Source organism: Mercenaria mercenaria, chromosome 19, assembly GCF_021730395.1.
Source record: "Mercenaria mercenaria strain notata chromosome 19, MADL_Memer_1, whole genome shotgun sequence".
Taxonomy (NCBI): domain Eukaryota; kingdom Metazoa; phylum Mollusca; class Bivalvia; order Venerida; family Veneridae; genus Mercenaria; species Mercenaria mercenaria.
Window position 1 is genome coordinate 24,123,203 of NC_069379.1, and position 21,292 is coordinate 24,144,494.

The window sequence follows — 21,292 nt, forward strand, 5'->3', positions numbered from 1 at the left end:
TAATAAAAACAATCGAACGGGTTTCCTTTTAGAGCTATTTCTTATAGCAGCGGGAAAACAGCATCTGTAAACAGGAAAGAAGTTATGACGTTTCAAAGACAAATAACAATGTTTAGTTTTGTTTTATTTGTTTATCAGTTGCAGCGTCACATTATGATTTTTAGGTATTGTATCTTTCCATCAAATACTTAATCAAGAAGTAACTTGTAACTGATGTTGTATAGTATATAGGCATAGGTTTCGCCTGATTCTCTTGCGGAGCAGGGAAAAGAAGGTATTTTTGGTTGCTGAATCCAACAGCTGTTTTCACTCCTAGCCAATACTGGCTAGAACCTAACGAAATTTACAGTAAGCGGCATTAGAACCGGCTGCTAAATATGACATTGTCCAGTTATGCATAACTTTATTAGTGTTGCTTTTTATGATTGCGGTGTATGTCGTAAATGACGATTTTTTCCCGTTCGATTTCAGTTTGATGAATGCGCCAGAAAGGAACAGTTTTCATGAGCGTGTTATTTATTGATAGCTTATCAATATTAGTTTAAATGTAAAAGCATATAGAAATATTTTGTTCAGTGTGTTCAATAATTACAGTTTGCATAATAATATTGGCAAATGACCAATCTGCGCGTTTTGGAACAATAGTACTAAATGGATCAAACAGCACTTCCGGGTTATTCAAATTATGGCGGGAAGAAAATTCCTCAATTTTTTCTCAGCTAATGTAGCATTAAATGTTTTTATTTCATTATGGACATATACTTGACATTTTGGTAGCATTTTCAAGATGTTTTGCATTTATAGAAATGTAAAGAAACCTTATTACTCATGTGTTTTATACCCGCATTTAGCTATTAAAAGATATTCCACATAGGTGTTGACCTGTCAGACAAAAAAATCTCTCTTAGAAGATACATGACCCCTACTTTTCTTTGTGTTTTTTTTTTCAGAAAAGCGTAGTTACTCCATAATTACAGCCCTTTTGGTAGATTAATTATGTCAAGCGTAGTAGGATTTAACCTATAATGATGTTAGATATACTTAATAAAGTTCCGCGCAGTTTTACGCCCGCATCAAACTTATTAAGTTGTTTCGTGCTAAGGTATTTATCAGTCTTAAATGCCAAAATGAACATATTTCTGTACTTCTGATATCAGATTACCTCCAAACATTCACTCTTTTTGGTTAACATTTGTGTGTTGATTGTCATTAAATACGAATACTGCACATTTATCATAGTTGTATTCATACTGCCATTTCCGGGAGTACCTGTGGCATATATCAAGCATGCGAATATGATACAAGAATCATATCGTCAGCTACGGTAGGTGAAGCTATATCCATGTTGTAAATACAGGTTCCACAATTGCTTGTCTCTAATTCCCGAATAAGTTCGTCTATAAACAGTAACTAGAGCAAAAGTGAACTATTCCCGCCTTGGCGCGTACCTTGTTGCAAAGTAAACCAGTCTGAGACAAATTGTTGATTTCTTACGCAGCTTGTCATACTAGAAACTGGACGAAGGCTAAAAATGTGGGATCGATGTTCAGTTCACATAAATCAAATAAGATTGCTTGATGCCATACCCTATCAAACGTCTGTCTGGCGTCCAGAAAACAAACTGAATGTCTGCTCGAATATTCCTTACTGTATAGAATGTTTTCTTTAAAGATAAAAGATGTCATTAAGCACCCTAGGTTTAATGTTGAAATGATAGTTGCTTTCGATCTATATTATAGAACCAATTCATACAATTTCCACACAGTAGTTGATGTTAATGTAATGACGCGGTAATTATTCGGATTATCTTTGCTCTTGGTGCCGCCTTTATTCAGAGTAATAATGATTCCGCGCTTCATACCAGTTGATATATATGCATAACGCAACATCCATGTAAACAGTTTTGTCAGAATGTCTATAATAATTGAACCGCCATACTTCATATGTTCCCAGCATACATTATCATCTGGACAAGATCTAAATATATTGCTAAGCTCATCGGGAGTTACAGAAGCGCTCGAATCTGGAACGCATGTTTCTCTGAAGTCTCGGACAGTGTCTTAAGACTATTTTTTCCAATTCTCATCATAATTATTATCCATCGGTAATATTTAAAATAACAACCCTATTCGTGTGTTATTAAACATGAGCCGGGTCTAACTATTTGAGTTGCTTACTAGTTTACATCGCTTATTCAACATTTTCCAAAATAGCCTGTAATCTACTTCTGCAGTACTTCAAGCTACCTGACACAGACTGTCCACATTGGAAAAAAAATATTGGAATTTTCAATTTCCAAGCAAGCTAGGAGATCTTTAAGTCATACAGATTTGCAATATTATGGAATAACCACATTAAATCAACAACATTACCTAAACATTACAGTATAAATTGACCACTCTAGCATCATAACATTTCCTGTGGACAGAACTGTCTATTTGAATAAAGAATAGAAAATGAAATGAGCCATGCCATGAGAAAACCAACATAGTGGCTTTAAGACCAGCTTGCCCATCCGCACAGTCTGGTCAGGATCCATGCTGTTCGCTTTCAAAGTCTACTGCAATTAGAGAAACTGTTAACGAACATAGATCCTGACCAGACTGCGTAGATGTGCAGACTGGTCTGGATCCATGCTGGTCGCAAAGCCATAGTGTTGATTTTCTCATGACGCGGCTCAAATAGTTTTCTACTAACTAACAAACATTTCATATACTGCTGCATTTTACATGTTATACATTAATAAAACTACTTAGGTAGTGTGTTACACATGTTTTTTGTATTGATTATTGATGAATAGTTCATTCCTGTTTCTTGTAACCTAGGCAAAGGTACAAAAACAACAACATATGTATTTAATTTGAACAGTAAGTCAAGATATATTTAATGGTTAAAAAATATCAGTCTGTTTTAAGTAATATGTGCCTAGCACTACAAGACCAAAGAGGTCTGACTGTAAATTAATTATTGTATCTATGCCATGGCCTTTTCTGACTACAGGAAATTATAGTGTTGTGGCATTTCACTTGTGCTGTATTTTCTGTCATAAATATTAATTGAAGTAATAACTTGTATCTAAATGTAGTCATGATGTTAATATTCACTAACAATACAATGTGATAATTCATTTCTACATGCAATTCTTTGTTACACTTTTGATTTTACCTGTTGAGTTTCAGGTATGAACTTGTATTTGTATACAGTTAAATACTACCACCTACAGGCATACAAGATAAGATGAATAAAATAAATGGTTAACTGTTCATAAACAAATCAAGAACCAGCAGTCCTTGTGCTAAGCACTTCTTAATCAAAATATGTATATGTCTGATGATGAGAATATGATTATTATTTTCAGTGAAGAAATATTGTATAATTATATATATATCTGCCAAATCATATTTTCATATTTTACTTGAAAGGAGAAAGAAACTGTACAGAAGAACATGGTATTAGTAATTTTTAGTATAAATGACTATGTAAAGAAGGATCAGTAGTACATTTTAGCTAACATATTTTTATTTATTGTCTTACTTTAATCTAGGGAGTAGTAGCTAATCAGTTCATTTACGAGAGGATTTTCAACTTTTTACAGACAGGGGATTTCAAAATAAAAAACAGCATTCTTATAAATGCACAAGTTATATATCTTATGTGTTCACTTTTGTTTTGTTATAGATGCTAAGATGCATCCTTTTAATCTTATTTTATGTCAGCATGATTGGCAACTGATCCTTAGTCTTACTATGTGATTAGACAGTAGTAAATGTAAGAGATTACCCATACTTCATAATAATCAAGACAATATTTTGTTTTTACCATTTATCAGGTAAGCATTAAAGACTTATTTTTATCCAAGTGTTGAATTTATAAAGCATCTTTGATATATTAGTTTGGTAGGAAGTTTGGCCTTTGGACAAATTGTTTCAAGAGTTCACCAAGGAGAGAGACCCTGCTGCCTGGACAACAGGTATGCCCATATCCTTTGAAATGAACCAAAAATTATGTAGTGATGGTAGATTTAGATCAGCCTTGCTGTTGGGTGTACAATTCAGCGACGTGGTATGAGTGCCCGCCTACGGATTATGAGGTCCGGGGTTCCAATCCGAGTAGGGACCTTGGTCTTTTCTTTCGCAGAATTTTCTTCCGTTTCGTTGGGGTCTGATAATATAATTAAAAATCTAAAGAAACTGCCCAAATTTTGCAAAGAGCTATAAAATAAAATCATTAAATGTATACTTCTTTGCCCATTGTCAAACCTTAGACATTTTATTATGCCTTCTGCATGCCAAATCTTAACAATTACCTATTATTAAGACCCGTTTGGTGATACAGTTAACGTATCTTAAAAAATCAAAGTTTACTTCCGTGTTTGAGAAAACTGTCATCCGCCATTTTTGTTGTTTGTGTACATGTATTTTGTCTATATAAACTTTGGCTAGTCAGAGCGGATATTTTAAAATCCCTACAAAATTTGACAAAAGTTAAGTGTATAAATAAAAAATATCGATTAAATAACGTGATATATTCAATTTTTTTCATGTAAGTAACGGATACTTAATTTGTTACTTTCACGCGATCGAACACAGACATTTAAACACAGGCGAATAGCGTTGATGTATTCTGGAGCTATACACGAGGCGTACTTACCGGAGAATACGGAAATGCCCGATGTTGCACGATTGCCTCCCATGTCCGACACTGCGCATATAATAAGCATTAAAATGCCCATGAAAAATGTATATGATAGATATTGTACATCTTTATCGATATATTCTATAAATATATTAATAGAATGATTTTTACATGGCAGATACAATTGAAATACAAAAATATATGATATCGCTCTGGCGCAATTTGTAACTGCATGCCAACAATTCTTTCATCATTAACTGTCACATATCTGTCTTATTGTCTATTCCACATCAACGGACAGGAATTCCTCTTATTTTCGGCGATGTGGGGGTACCATTATTAGATATCTGAGAATGTTACAGTTTGTTTTGTTCTATGTTGCCAGCTAGAACTGTTACCAGAATGCCTAAATAAACGTTTCCTGCCAAAACTTGGTTTACGGGAAGGCCGTCTTGGGCACTGTTCCGTATTCAGGGGTGTCTTTCTGTATATCTGACACATCCGTACCGAACATCTTCGTACTCCCTTCTGTACCAGGTTGCACCCAGTGAGGATTTTTGTGAAGTGTTGTAACGCCTTGGTTGATTGATCATCTAATACAGAGTTAATTTTTTCAGACGTACATGTAATATTGCCGGTACGAACTACTGCCAACAGATCACCTGCATCAATAAACAATTCAAGGGAAGCAACCTTGTTCTTTACAGTTGAAAGTTTCGCTTCAGTTGCAGACATATGATTATTTGCAATAGCGGTCGAACCAGAAACAATATCTGCCGTCTCCATTAAACACATTTATACACGAATGTTTTCAGTGCACTGAGCGAATCAGGTAAACCTTTTCTATGTTGCATGTAAATCTCATCTTTGGCAAAAATAGTTTGTTTAATGGTTAACATATCGGCCTGAAGGGTATAAGGTCTTTGAATAAAGTGAGTTCTTGGTTGCACTTACATTGACCTGTCTGTTGGGAAATTTTAGGTGTCATTGGAACTGTACACACTGGCATTTAGAGCTGCTAATCATATCCTTCAGTAAAGTGTAATCCTTGCCTTCATGTACAGAAATCAATGTATATATATGTCACCAGCCAATTTTATAGCCAACCACGCCGCGTAAAATCCCGCCGTTTCAGTTCCGCTTGAGTGCCGAATGGAAAATCTTCGAATTTGCGCAAGGCGTCAAACAGCTTTACTCTCATATTGTCAAGGTCTGATTCACTTGACGAATAGTCACGAACAACTCGTGAAACAAACAGGGTGTCAGGTAATGTTACAAGTCTGTTGTACTCCAACAAATATTCAGACATCATCTAGAATATTATTATCTGCATTGGCAACCGGAACCTTAACTTCTGTATTGTTACTTAACAGTACTGGTTCTAACATAGCTTTAAGCCCAAGCAAATGCACAGTGTATAGACTCTGTACGCCAAACCGGAAGTCGCTAAAAACTAGGCGTTCAAAAATCAATACAACAATGTTTTTCTGTCTCGGATGGCTTGGATTTTCTTCGTTTGTTTCCTTAATATCGCATAAAGTAAGTGTATCTTTTAAATTTACGTATTGTCTAAGAACTAGTGTTTACGTAGATACCAAACATTCCAGATAGAACTCCTTATAAACTTAATTTTCAGGTCAAATCACTTTTAGATATTTGTTCCAGCTCGTAATGAAACTATAAATTCTTGGAAATACAAGTTTGAAACCTTTGCTACTTCGTAGATATCTTACACATTACTGAATTAAAATCTTCACACTGGGTTAACACAATAGATATGTCGAGTTTCAGACGTTACTGTCAATGTTACTTCCCAGCCGAACATGAGGCAATATCTTGGTTTCATTACAGCGGTGATGCTCTCAACATCCCCTATAGTGAGGTAAGAAAAACTACTTATTTTCATTAAAGTTCAACGTGTTCAAAGAAGCGAAATATTCAGTACGAGCTGCAGATCATTCAATCTCCCCATGGTAATGTGATTTTGGTCAGTAATTCTCTAGTTTCTTCAAACATTCGAGTATAAACCGACGTGTGAAGTCGGTGTTGAACTCGGATGTTCACTTTCAGGTTCATTTTCTGTCTCTTAAAATCATTCTGTTGACTTTTCATCGGTTTAACGCAAGAATAGTTTCACAAGCTACAATTTGAAATATATATCATGGTGTAAATTCATGTTTAAAGGGAGCTTTATGCCAAAATTAGCGATGTACGCCCTTATAAAACGGCGCGTCTACAGAAGTACGCCACATAAAAAGACCGTTATCTTTATCTAAAATGCAACAGTTACTGTCCTTATTGTAAGGAATTTCCAGGGAGGAACCTAAACCCCACCACTATGATAAATTCCTAGCAAAACGTCTCTTTAAAATATTAATTTTATTGTCGAATGTTATCAAATAAACTTGACTAAATATATGAAACAACTGTGTTTTTACAGTTATATTCACAATTAGATATCATGTATAATAATTTTCAGTTGTCCATAAGCACTCATTAATCTTCGCCAATATTTTCAAACGTTAACGTTAGCTTACGAAAGAATCGGTATCCTGAAAATAATAACATATGTAGAAAACACATTGCACGATGGCGTAGTAGTGTCAGAGTATTACGCAATGTTATTGGCATTGCTTTTATTCTTATATTATTTCACGTGCATGTAACATATTTTACGAATTTTAATTGTTTTCATTTGTAGATTGAGCCGCTACATCAGAAAACAAACATGCAGTGGCTTTGCGACAAGCGTGGATACAGACAGCCTGCGTAATGCGCGCATTCTGGTCAGGATCCATGCTATTCGCTTATGGTTTTTCTAATTTCAATAGGCTTTGAAAGCGAACAGCATGGATCCTGACCAGACTGCGCGGATATGCAAGCTAGTCTGGATCCATGCTAAAAGCCAATATGTTGGTTTTCTCATAGCGTGGCTCATTTTTTTCTTTCTGGGATCACTTTCTTCTTAAATACTTTAAAAGAAAAATCGACAAATTCTTCCACGGTTATCAAGGAAACAAGTGTTTTTCATTCAGGAAATGAGTAAGAAAGGATGATTATTAGTTTGATTAGATAAGTAGGGGAGAACGCTGTTGAATGTGCCACGGGTTGGTTGTGCCATTCGTGACTTATAATATTTATTGAACAGCTTAGACGTCATTTGCAAATATTTTAAAAACGCCATTTTTTTCAAATACTCTTCTTGGAAAGCACAAGCCTTGTAAACAAAAGGACAGCGAAACTGTGTTTGAAATACCGATTTTGACCGCTATAAGTACCCCAGACGCGGGGCAGGTTGTGAAGTTACAGGCCATGTTCACAGTAGCAGTATTCGTTTTGTCCGCACTCTACCTGAAAATACGACAGTATGTTACTTGTGGAAAATATTTTTACTTTTTAATTCGTTTTAGGTTCCGACACCGAAGATTAATTTACGAAAATATATTGAATGTTCATGATTCCCAAGTAAAAACTTTAACGGGCAATTCTATACCGGACTGTTTATACAAAACAAGCTTGTCTTTCGAATAATTAATATTACTGTTATTACATTATGTAATTCCAAAACCGTTTATAATTGTCAAAAAGTGTAAATGAAATTAAATGAGTGAAGACATACGTAATCAGTTGCTATAAATATAACGGCCTTCTTATGTGGCGTATTTCTGTAGACGCGCTGTTTTGTGGGGCGTACATCGCTAATTTTGGCATAAAGCTCCCCAAAACATGAATTTACGCATTGATATATGTATATTTTTTTTGTAACTTGTTATACTATTCTCGCGTTAGATAGATGAAACATCAACAGAATGATTTTAAGAGACAGAAAATGAACCTGAAAGTGAAAGTCCGTGTTCAAAACGACTTCTCACGTCAGTTTACTCGAATGTTTGAAGAAACTAGAGAATTACTGACCAAAATCACATTACCACTGGGAGCTTGAATGATCTGCAGCTCGTACTGAAATATATCGCTTCTTTGAATACGTTGAACTTCGATGAAAATGAGTAGTTTTTCTTACCGCACCACATAGGATGTTGACAAAATCAACAGGAAATTCCGGTAATGGAACGTACAATATACCATGTATGTAGCGTACTCACCGTAAATGCAACGTATACGTTGGACACGGTGACTTACGGACACGAACAGGCTATTAACAGGACTCCCAAAGGACATTCAATAAAACACGTGTATACAATGTTAAAGTTTTATGGTTTCTGTATTTTCTGGGTCATTTAATTTTATGATTGTTTTCTACGGTCCTGACAAACGTGTATAACTCCTAATTTTCATATTTGAAATTAAATACGAAGTCGAATTCCATTGAATTGGTTTAATCAGTATTTATTAGATATATCATGTACATAAATATATACAGTAACATTTACAATCAAAATGATGTTAAGGATCTGAAAACAAGTTTTCAGCGAAAACTTATATTAATTCATTTCATCGACAGTAAAACATGTTGTAAGGATAGAGTGTAAAAGAATATGCTGTTTGTCTATTTTTTTGTTAGTTTAAACTAACACAGGTTGATGACAATGAAACTAATGACCATGTTAACATCAGAGGAAAAGCAAACTGGGAGAAGAAAGGACAACATTGTTTTCGATCTTGAAGGGTAAATATTTAAGAAATGATATTTGATCATACTTACGTGAGAATGGTGTTAGTAAGAATAGAAATTCTAGCATTTGAATGAACCCGTCCAATGTATTCAGGGCTCCAGAAATTTTGAAAACTCAGTATGTCCGAAATGAATTCACGACATCGGCGCTATCCCACCCACTGTATTACCGTATAAACTTTGTGATAAAGTAAAGAAATTAGTATGTCATGCATTAAAAATGATACACCGTCACCTTACCATACATTTAACTTTATACATAATTCTAATATGTGTGATCATCTTCTAGTTTTTAACAAAACGTTTAAGTTTACATGTGTGTTAAAATGTATATTTTCAGCCTGTGTAGACATAGGACCAGGAAGGGGAGCTAGGAGTGGGAGAAGTGCCTGTGACTGATATATGCACTATCAGATAGAAATCCAGTTCAAAATCTGAAATAGTGAAATAGCAGAAATCATGACTTACATACTGTGTAATCTGCTCTAAAACACAAACATTTGAATTTAAAATGTGTTAAATGCAAAACAGTTCTACTTACAAAATGAATCTTTCAGTAAATTCTAAATGCAGCTGAAAAGTGATATACATGAAATGTGTGAAAACAGTGCAAGTTAAGTTTGATTTTTTAGCTCGACTATTCATAGAATAGTAGAGCTATTGCACTCGCCCATGCGTCCGCGTCCGCGTCCCGATTTTGGTTAAGTTTTGTATGTAAGCTGGTATCTCAGTAACCACTTGTGGGAATGGATTGAAACTTCACACACTTATTCACTGTGACAAACTGACTTACACTGCACAGGTTCCATAACTCTATTTTGCTTTTTTACAAAATTATGCCCCTTTTTCGACTTAGAAATTTTTGGTTAAGGTTTTGTATGTAAGCTGGTATCTCAGTAACCACTTGTGGGAATGGATTGAAACTTCACACACTTATTCACTGTGATGAACTGACCTACATTGCACAGGTTCCATAACTCTATTTTGCTTTTTTACAAAATTATGCCCCTTTTTCGTCTTAGAAATTTTTGGTTAAGCTTTTGTATGTAAGCTGGTATCTCAGTACTTACTAATGGGAATGGATTGAAACTTCACATACTTGTTCACTGTCATGATCTGACATGCACTAAGCAAGTCCCATAACTCTGCTCTTTTTATCCCCCGCCGATGAAATCGGGAGGGGGGTATTGAAATGGCGTTGTCCGTCCGTCAGTCCGTCAGTCTGTCAGTCCGTCCGTCCTACCGTCCGCAGCCATTTCTCAGTAACTACTTGGTAGAATTTCATGAAACTTGAAATAAACATGAACCAACATACTGAGATGATGCCCGTCAAGTTTTTTTTTTTGATTGGTCAATTTCCCTCAGAGTTATTGCCCTTGATTTAATAAAAAAATGTCCATCTGCAGCCATTTCTCAGTAACTAACAAGTAGAATTTCATCAAATCTGAAATAGACATGAACCAAGATACTGCGCTGATGCCCGTCAAGTTTTTTTTTTTTGATAGGTCAATTTCCCTCAGAGTTATTGCCCTTGATTTAATGAAAAATGTCCGTCTGCAGCCATTTCTCAGTAACTAGCAGGTAGAATTTCATCAAACTTGAAATAGACATGAACCAAGATACTGCGACGATGCCCTTCAAGTTTTTTTTCGATTGGTCAATTTTCCATATAGTTATTGCCCTTTAATTGTTTAAAAATCCACAGATCTGTACATAACAAACCAACCAATTGGAAGAATTTCATTAAACTTCTTTCATTCTTTTCCATGAACATTTATTATAAACATGTGATGTTGTGTACCTACACCTGGTCACCACCTTACCTTGGTCACCCCCGTCCCCCCCCCCCCCCCCCCCCCCCCCCCCCCAATTTTTTTTATTTTTTTTTTTCATTTTTCGTTTTCTATCAATATTTATAATCAACATGTAAACTGTTGTATCCTCACCCCACCCTCCACCCAAACAAACCATTCATTTTCTTTTAATTTGATTTTGACTAATGAAATTATTTGCTTCTTGGTAACATTCTTAACTTTTTGCTGGATATATTTTTTTGCCGTTCCTCAACTCTGACCCTTTCGGCGGGGGATTCCAATTCATCGAATTTGCTTGTTTTCTCAAAATTATGCCCCTTTTTCGACTTAGCAGTTTTTGGTTAAATTTTTGTATGTAATCTGATATCTCAGTATCCACTAATTGGAATGGATTGAAACTTCACACACTTGTTCACTGTCATGATATGACATGCAGTACAGAGGTTCAATACCTCTACTTTGCATTTTACAAAATTATGCCCTTTTTTCAACTTTTGTATTCATTCAATTGACAAGGCTGTTGAATAGTCGAGCGTTGCTGTCCTCCGACAGCTCTTGTTGTTGTATACAAAACTGAAGAACTTGTATCCAATTCATTTTCTGGATGCACAGTGTTATTGGAATTTTTTTCAGATAATTTAAAATTCTACAAGGTGAAGATATTTCAAATAGTATCTCGAGAAAAAAAGTTTGCACAATGAATTGTTTTTCAAAAATTTGCAGTTGTTTGTTCATTGTTTTGCCAGTCCATTACACTTGAACTTTACTTTATTTATTCTTAATATTTTTGTGAATGGATTAGATTACTCATTCACAAGGCAAAATCAAGAATTCTATTTGCTAGCATTTTTTAGAATTGAAATTAATAACACCATGTCACGTATAATTGTATTTTATTTAGAGCAACTGTTCGCTCATACATCATGTAATATGATTTGAGATGAAATAAAGTGTTGTCTATGTCTATGTTAAGGTTAATGTTGTCTCAAGCTAAGTGATGGGCAGACTTTATCCATTTGTAGTGATTTTGAGAATTGTCGATTATACTACTGAATAAAGTCCGTAGCGAAAAGTCTGTGATTGTCGTCAAGGACCCCAAAGCTTTTGACTTACCCAAAGTTTAGTCTGAAAAAGGAAAACTTACATACTAGCCTAAAGGAGGTAAATCACAAGGGTGAGAACCATCAAAGAATAGTCACGTAACTTGGGACCAGTTCTTGGGATACGTGCGTGTTCAGTGCGAATGTTTTTGACATTTTAGTCAACACACTAAATTAATAGATGTGCTAAAGTGAGAAATAAAATTACATTGTAGAATGTTCCAAGTAACAGCATTTTAATTCTGATTTCGGGAAAAATCTCTTGAAAATGGCTTTCACGCCATCGGATGGCAGACATCGTGTTTATAATTTGAAACGGAGCTAGTCATCTGTACATATTTGTTTTTACTTTCTGTAGAAAATAAAGACAACGGGATTCAGTACATGCATGTTTCTGTCTAAAACATTTTGACCACAGTGCGACCGAATTACTATAGTATTTCACGGGGTTTCAGAAGAATGATTAACTATTTAAAAACCTAAATTGCTGTTTAGACTAGAACGGTATCAGGAGAAAATACTTAAAGCTGTTTCTGAAAGATAAATTAAATGAATAATGGTACGTTCCCCTTAGAAATTGATGAAAACAAACACAGAGGAATCCGAAGCTCCTGCGTTACTGCATTTTGTAGTCACTGATCTTTTGGCTCCTGCTGCTCAGTTCAGTCATGAATCGCTTTATATTGGCCTTTTAAAACATTTAATTAATCTTTTGTAGCACCAATGTGTTTTCATGCACGAGAAATAACGGATGAAATGTGAGGGCGCCATTTACTATCACTTGAAAATATGACTCCTAAGTGTTTATGTTCTTCTACTGTTTTTATAAGAATATTGTTCATGAATAAGTTCGGATCGTGAGGTTTGTTATACTTTCTAGAAATGAGAAGAGTTTCCGTTTTATTAGGATTAAAATCAACTAGCCAAGTTTTTGCCCAATGATGTATTTTGCCGAGGTCAGAGTTGAGTTGAGATGCGGCGTCTTTTGGATCGTCAACTACCTAGATATAAGCTTGTGTCGTCGGCGAATAATCGAATGTTTGAATCTTTCACAATGTCGTTTATATAATGAGAAAAAGAAGAGGCCCGAGGATCGAGCCCTGTGGCACCCCGGCCATTACGTTCCTCCATTTTGAATTTGAGTCTTTTAAGACTACGCGTTGTTTTCTATTTTCTAAATATGATGTAAACCACTGTAAAAGGGAATCCCTTATTCCAAAAGACGATAATTTATGTATTAATCCACGGTGCCAAACACGGTCAAACGCTTTTGAAAAATCGCAGAAAACTACTTGTATCTCCTTGCCATCATCAAGAGCCTTGCAAATATCATTATAGATATAAACTAACTGATTTTTTGTAGAATCTCCACGAATGAATCCGGACTGAAATGGGCTAAGCAAATTTTGATTTATCAAATGATTATAAACATGCTTATGTACACAACGTTCCATTAATTTACCCACACAACTTAATAGAGATATAGGTCGATAATTTTCAGGATCTGATTTTTTAAAAATTGGCGTAACATTTTTCCATTCATCTCCATTGAATTATTTAATAAACACCTCAAAAGAGCAAAAGCTGGAGATACAGTATTTCCAAGAATTTATAGTTTCATTTATTATAGATAATTTTCAAGTCAAATCACGTTTAGATATTTGTATATAAGGTGTTTTATCAGGAATGTTTGGTATCTACGTAAACAATAGTTCTTAGACAATACGTAAATTTAAAAGACACACTTACTTTATGCGGTATTAAGGAAACAAACGAAGAAAATCCAAGCCATCCGAGACAGAAAACATTGTTGTATTGATTTTTGAACGCCTATAGTTTTTAGCGACTTTCGGTTGGGAGTACTGAGAGTCTATACACTGTGCATTTGCTTGGGCTTAAAAGCTATGTTAGAACCAGTACTGTAAAGTGACAATACAGAAGTTAAGGTTCCGGTTGCCAATGCAGATAATAATATTCTAGATGATATAACATTATATATAGAGATGTACCTAACACCCTGTTTGTTTCACGAGTTGTTCGTGACTATTCGTCAAGTGAATCAGATCTTGACAATATGAGAATAAAGCTGTTTGACGCCTTGCGCGATTTCGAAGAATTCCATACGGCACTCAAGCGGAACTGAAACGGCGGGATTTTACGCGGCGTGGTGATCCGGTGGCTACAAAATTGGCTGGTGACATATATATACATTGATTTCTGTACATGAAGGCGAGGATTACACTTTACTTAAGGATATGATTAGCAGCTCTAAACGCCCCGTAGCAATGCCAGTGTGTATGTACAGTTCCAATGACACCTAAAAATTCCCAACAGACAGGTCAATGTCAGTGCAACCAAGAACTCACTTTACTATATCTACGCTTCAGGCCGATATGTAAACCATTAAACAAACTATTTTTGCCAAAGATGAGATTTACATGCGACATACAAAAGGTTTATCTGATTCGCCAAATGTTTCATTATCAATCTATGCGCAATGAGTTTATACGTGCAATGATGCATTTACAATCCTGAATAGTCGTAATATTTTTAATCCAGCTTGCATCTGAATTGTGCACTGACTGCCCAGTCGCAAAACTTGGTATAAAACTGTCCCACTATTCGCAAAACAACTGTACGCCTATTCAATAAAGAAATTACGAAGTGTTTGTGCTTATAAGCTCTATACACGGTACTCATTGAATTAATAGATATTAGTTTTGCGTTGTATTTTATTCTATTTCACCAACGATGTCCTTCTCTTGCAAAAGAAATAGAATCTATATGCGTTGTTTCTGCTGAGGATATGGGTGCTATTCTTCTCGCCCGGCTTGGGCGTTGGCTTTCTTGGTTAAAGTTTTTAGGCAACCTTTGTTTTTTTCTTTTTTTACTATTGTTTATATCTTACTGGAACTTCACATAAACGTTGTGCAGCATAGAAACAAAGTTTTTGCAGGGCCTGTGTCCATTATACAAAAGGTCAAGATTACCAAAGGTGTTATACTTGAATCATTTTCAGGTTACGGGTTTTTGGCTACCTGTTTCTTGTTTCTTAAGCTAGAACTATTAAATCTGAACCATTTTTACAGTTTTGCACACAGATTTCACAACTTCCTGTCAGTGACCTTAACCTTCTGACCTACTTTCTTGTTTTTCAAGTTTTAGCCATGTGATTTGGACCACAGATGTAGTTTTATACACATATCTCAAAACAGACATTTAATGACCTTTATGCCGCGTAAAATCCCGCCTTACTGATCTAATTTGCTTATACTGACCTACAAGTACTTCGGGTAGCATCCATCGGTTTTACAGATATCTTGTTTAACTTTAGTTGGTGATTTTTCATACTAGGTATACTTTTTTATTTTGCAGATGGATGACTCCTTTGTCATCGAGGCTTTAGACACCAGTATGGAGTCTGTTATAAGTGAACAACCAACTAAGCCTAGTACAAGTACAGGGGCGTAAGTGGAAGTGAATCCATTTATCTGTGTTTGGAGACATTAAGTCGAAACACAACGAAGAGTTCAAAGGATATAACGTTCTGTATAACTACAGAGGGCACTTAGCTTCACGCGACAGGGTATTGAAAAATAAGTGTTGTAAGTGTAAACAAGACTTTCCACTACAAAAAATCACTTGATGGGTTCGCTTACTGATAGCGTCATGCCAAAAACTTTACACAACAATTCACAATGTTTGGGCATAGAATGTAATTGTGTTGCTGATGGCACGAAGACAAATGATCGAGAAAATCTGACAATTTTGCAAATCTGCAAGAGCTGTTTTTGATATTTTAAGCCTCACCAATGTACAAAACAGAAATAATTTTAAAAGAAAACATCTTCGAGTGGCTCTCACAAAACATTATTATTTTAATTTATGGCTCATGGACCCGTACACCTTTGTTTTTTTGTATTGTCCATACAATAACAGCTACCTTTTTTATATTAAATATTGAGATAGATTGATACAAATGTATAAAGCTGGAATAGGACTGAAAGGGAGTGACAAGAATTTTGCTAACACAATGGATGAAGTAGCTGTACACCATGGTATCAAACACTTATAATAACCAGCAGCTATACCTATTCGCTTACATTGTACAAAATGTATGAACATTTTTTACGCCAAAAAACACTGAAACTACGTGCAGTGCAAAACTGACTGCAACTTGACGCTTGTATAAAATGAAGCGGTGTAGGTGTATAGACATCACAGGTCACAGTTATTCAAAGCATGATACCTGAATAACCTACATGTTACTTTATCTTAAATAGTCCAGGTTGGTTTCAGGTTTGCAAAATGGTTGTTTTCAGTGTATGATTGAAACAAATACATAGAAATAGAAAAAAAACACCACGTGCTTAAAATTGTCCAATTTTCTATGCATCTGTGTAAGTACGATCTGCATGAAAAACCCTTGCACATTCGGTAAACATTGTGGTCAGCAATGTTAATTTTAACACATACTTTCATATTACAGATTCGTCAGGATACAACACAGATGTTCAATTTTTTGCCACTATGTCGTATATATGTACTAGTTATCATTACATTATAAGGCCTGACCATAGTAAAGGAACCAGCATAAGAACCATCTTGTCTAGTCGCGTAATGGCGGACAGGTTTTGAACACTAATTTTTCACTTGGCTTGGCCAGAGAGATCTAAATTAAAGCCGGTTTCTGTTTAAATTTCATTGTGGATGTATTTTTTGACATTTTGGTAGAAAAATTGTGAGAGTTGTATTTGGTGAAGTGGAACTCAGTTTTAGTGTGAGTAGTACTTCAATCTGACTAAAGTACTTGATCTTCTAAACGAAGATCTGAGACCCATTCACATTCGTCTTCTGTATATTTTGGATTTCCATTATTCCATTATTGCTATTTTTATGTTATCCAATCAGGCGACTTGTTCGATTGTCAAAGAGTAAGAAAAATATGCAGTTATTCCAGGACTCGAACCCGGGACCCCTCGCTTGCTTACAAAGCAAGTGGCCTACCGACTGAGCTAACCGGCTATCTGATACATTACGACACAAGAATTTTAAATATCAAAAGTCAATGCTAGAGGAAGATTTGCAAGACGTTGTAAGCTAGCCTCTGATTGGCTAGTGAAAGGGCCGTCAGAACGAGGCAATGAATAGGTCGTTTTCAGATCCTATGCGTAGCGTAGCGTAATAGGAGATGTACTTTAGTCAGATTGAGTAGTACTTCCAGGTCACAGCAGTGTGATTTTGATGTGATTTTACAGTAAACAAGAGAAATCTCTCTTAGAAGATATATACCCCCTACTTTTCTCTTCATTTTATGTCAGTTTCATCATAACTCTTTAAAATCAAGTAAGGATTTGTTCTCTAAAATGGGTCTGGCAATGTTTAGGTAGCTCATTAAAAAATGTTAGTTTTAGAATATATAGGGAATACTGTTTATGCTAGTTTAACCTATAACAAGATCGTCTGGATCACGTGATATATAAATCGCTCAATGTCTTTTATGTTTTGGCAAAATAATCTGAAAATTACACCCACTACCTCAATCTGAGTATATATCGGGGCAATAGAAAAGTACAAAAGCTTGGATAACTTTTTTTATAAACTTCAACAACTTTGTAAGACAAAGAATCAACAATACAGTGAGATTATTCTGAATTATTCAGATTTTTTTAACAAAAGCAAAATAGATAAAATTACTCTCGGGTGATAAAAAGATTTATCAAAAATATTAACTACATTTAAAAGGTAGATATTAGCACTTTTCTAGAAATACCGAAACTTTTGTGCTCCGATTGGGGTAAGAGAACCCTGTAAGACACCTCCGATCGAGGTAATATAACACCGACCGGAAGATGTGCCCAACCTGTGTAACTATATTTACATTAGAGAAGACCAAATGAGAGAAGCTTAGGTTCATATTTTCAATGAAGATTAATTATTATGATGACAAGTTTTATGAAGCGCGTGAACGCGAGACCACGACTAAGACGGCTTGAAGTTGTAATGAATCGTTCAATCATACACTGCACGTATTCATGTTGCGTTAAATTGCTTCACATTGTGCTGCATGGCATCATGTTTTGTCGGATTTAAAAGCATAAGGATGTTTAAAGTATTAGTCCCAGTAACTATAACCCTGCCACGGAGGTATCATTAACTCTTTTTTCAATTCACCTCCAGAAAAGAGGTGGAACTAGTGTTTACAGGCCGTGAATTTTGAGAGAATAACTTGCAAAGCAGTTGTATGATAGTTTATATATTTAGACAAATTGAATTATTTCTGCTAAGGAATTACTAATCCCATAATTCTTCAGTTTAGATATTGTCGATTATACTACTGAATAAAGTCCGTAGCGAAAAGTCTGTGATTGTCGTCAAGGACCCCAAAGCTTTTGACTTACCCAAAGTTTAGTCTGAAAAAGGAAAACTTACATACTAGCCTAAAGGAGGTAAATCACAAGGGTGAGAACCATCAAAGAATAGTCACGTAACTTGGGACCAGTTCTTGGGATACGTGCGTGTTCAGTGCGAATGTTTTTGACATTTTAGTCAACACACTAAATTAATAGATGTGCTAAAGTGAGAAATAAAATTACATTGTAGAATGTTCCAAGTAACAGCATTTTAATTCTGATTTCGGGAAAAATCTCTCGAAAATGGCTTTCACGCCATCGGATGGCAGACATCGTGTTTATAATTTGAAACGGAGCTAGTCATCTGTACATATTTGTTTTTACTTTCTGTAGAAAATAAAGACAACGGGATTCAGTACATGCATGTTTCTGTCTAAAACATTTTGACCACAGTGCGACCGAATTACTTTAGTATTTCACGGGGTTTCAGAAGAATGATTAACTATTTAAAAACCTAAATTGCTGTTTAGACTAGAACGGTATCAGGAGAAAATACTTAAAGCTGTTTCTGAAAGATAAATTAAATGAATAATGGTACGTTCCCCTTAGAAATTGATGAAAACAAACACAGAGGAATCCGAAGCTCCTGCGTTACTGCATTTTGTAGTCACTGATCTTTTGGCTCCTGCTGCTCAGTTCAGTCATGAATCGCTTTATATTGGCCTTTTAAAACATTTAATTAATCTTTTGTAGCACCAATGTGTTTCATGAATGTATTAGGGACAACACGAAATAAGTAATATTGTATGTTTATTAGAGAACGTACTGGAAATAACGCTTTTTCTGCGTCATTGCATTGTTTACCTGCTATTTTGGCATGGTTTTCAAAGTGAAAATTGCTTAGATTTGCTGGAAGACAAATGGCAACGAGTATTCCATATTGTTCAGAACACATCCCGCGCTGTATGCCGTCTCTGACAATAATTTCTAAATAACTGAAAAAGACAATTTTTTTTACCAAAACTGCTAAATCTGATTCAAGATCATGCTTTACTGATCCGGTTTTTCAAGGTAATGATTGGACCCGGTGCATAATGTGTGATCCAGTTATCCGCATAATGAACCCAAATCAGCCACAAATATACTGAATTCGGCACACCACCGGAAGCAACCATCCATAATCAAATAGTCATGCTCACAAAGTAACAAGCTGTGCAAAATCAGTAACCCATCCAAACCGAAAACCCTTTTGTAAAAGCAAAATGAACAAAGGCGTCGTGCTGCCCACAAAGACCAACGGAAGCGAAATATCAACTTATATATAAAACAAGAACTTTCAAAAGAAAACATACTTCGTGAATTTCCAATTTCATTATAATCGTGGTTATCAGTATGACGACAATATTATTTGAGATGATTATAATGATGAGTCAGACAATGAGGAAGATTTTGAACATTACGTAAGAAAAATACCAAAATGTTTTATATCGATGGCTTTGGTCCAAAATTACAGAAACAAAGATAGCAAATTACGAAGACGCGAGACAATTTTCAGAAAATCGCGATTTTGGAGCAGTAAGGCCGGTTCAATGGTGACAAAAGACACAAAAGTTTGAATAATCGACCTTGACGATTAAAAGTGAGCTGACAATCTGTAAATGTAGGGATAATGCATGTTTTTTCTAGTTATAACGTCTGCAGAATCCCGAGGGATTCTGAAGATGTTATAACCCGAAATGAACATGTGCCACCGCTATTCTAGCATAAAGCGCGAAAAAACCTAATTAATGAATACATTCTCCTTCAACGTCATTAAATTTCCATGAAATGCGCGGGAATATCTGAGTTGTTTTTTCACGTTGACGTCATTTCCATTTGAATTATCCGTATTGGAGCCGTAATACGTTTACGCTTTTCCACGGAACGCGCATATATAAAAAGGTGTTATAACAGCACGGTGAGCGCAAGAATCTCTCTGTTAACACACGTTAACACAATTTTAATCATAAATGCATTGCGAAATGCAACACAGAATTGTTCGTTATTACCGAATCATTGAAAGTTGTGAATTTTGGAAAGATAGCTGAAGAGTTAGCCCGTAACATGTAAAAAATGGAAAAGCTTAGTGGACATGATCAAATTAATTATTTATGAGCATATTAAAAACGGTGGGACATACCAAGGCATGACTTTATTGCAACTTTAAAAAGGTGTTATTACTACTCTATACAAAGGGTCAAATAACTTATAATAATAATAATTTAATATATGAAAAATGTTTATTACATATATCAACCAGGAAAATCCGCGAAAATAAATGCCATGCAAGATGGTTTCCAAAAACAATTTAGTTGTACCATGACATCGCTGTTATTACGTGAAAGTATCTATTTTGCAAAGAACGCAAAACGGGCCTTCTACAGAGTTTCACATCCAATATTAATGTTAAAACGGAAATAAACAAACACATATTTACAATGACTGTGGAAATGTTAAGGTATGTACAAAGCTGCGTTACAACACAAGGGTGTACTTGACCCAGACTGGTTCCAGATCCAACAGGGAAACAAACATGGCCAGTGCATCAGTCTGTTTTAGTAACAAATTTTATTGACAATTTAAAATTCGAGGCATTGTTTTCGTATTTCAAAAGCTACAATTTCAGTCGATAATGGTATAATAAAGATAAAGTTAACATGGTTTGTGAAATCTATTCAAATTATCGGACTAGTGTCCAGATTTTCTATTAGCGCAGAT